This window comes from Aptenodytes forsteri, unplaced genomic scaffold (genome assembly GCF_000699145.1).
Source record: "Aptenodytes forsteri isolate BGI_AS27 unplaced genomic scaffold, ASM69914v1 Scaffold128, whole genome shotgun sequence".
Lineage (NCBI taxonomy): Eukaryota > Metazoa > Chordata > Aves > Sphenisciformes > Spheniscidae > Aptenodytes > Aptenodytes forsteri.
The window spans coordinates 19847-20539 of record NW_008794880.1 but is presented as its reverse complement, the minus strand read 5'-3'; the positions used below and the strand labels follow the sequence as shown (position 1 = coordinate 20539).

General features: G+C 42.3%; 1 protein-coding gene across 1 annotated transcript in view; it reads left to right on the top strand.

Moving 5' to 3' along the window:
• Positions 1 to 242: 242 nt before the first annotated feature.
• The window catches only part of ACTR6 (ARP6 actin-related protein 6 homolog), a 7825-nt gene continuing 7374 nt past the window's right edge, over positions 243 to 693 (top strand). Inside the window, exon 1 of the mRNA XM_019470849.1 lies at positions 243 to 357. The gene's annotated coding sequence lies outside the window, so the exon portion shown is untranslated. The remainder of the gene's footprint in view (positions 358 to 693) is intronic.

Below are 693 nucleotides of genomic sequence, written 5' to 3'. Positions count from 1 at the left end.
GGTAGCTGAGTGCGGTGTGCGGGAGGGGGGTGGTGTTTTGGTTTTCCAAAAGGTGCCTCGTCTGCACCGGAGGTGTCGGGAATTGAGAGATTTTCCTCGTAACTGGCTCCAATAAATGGATTAAAACCAAAACACAGCGGCAAAAGTGCTATTGAAAGTATACTATTTATGAAAGTAGTGTAAAGACAACGAATGTGTCTCATATCGTGATGAATAGGAAACTTCCTTTTCTTTTCCAGCGTTATTCCCAACTGTCAGTTCCGATCAAAGACTGCACGCTTGAAAACCTTTACGGCAAATCAACTGGATGAAATTAAAGATCCCTCTGGTCTTTTTTATATTCTCCCTTTTCAGAAAGTAAGTAAAATATCTGGAGTTTAACATTACAGCCAAATGTGAATTGTTTTAAGGAATAGTTTTCATACAGTATGCCCCAACTGCAGGGTTATATGTAGTATCATACAAGAATCAAATTCAGCAGTGTGAATTTTAACAATCATAGAATCGTTTAGGTCAGAAAAGACCCTTAAGATCATCGAGTGCAACCGTACACCTAACACTGCCGAGTCCAGCCCTAAACCGTGTCCCTAAGCGCCACGTATACTCATCTTCTAAAAGCCTCCGGGGATGGTGACTCAACCACTTCCCTGGGCAGCCTGTTCCAGTGCTTGACAACCCTTTCAGTGAAGAAAT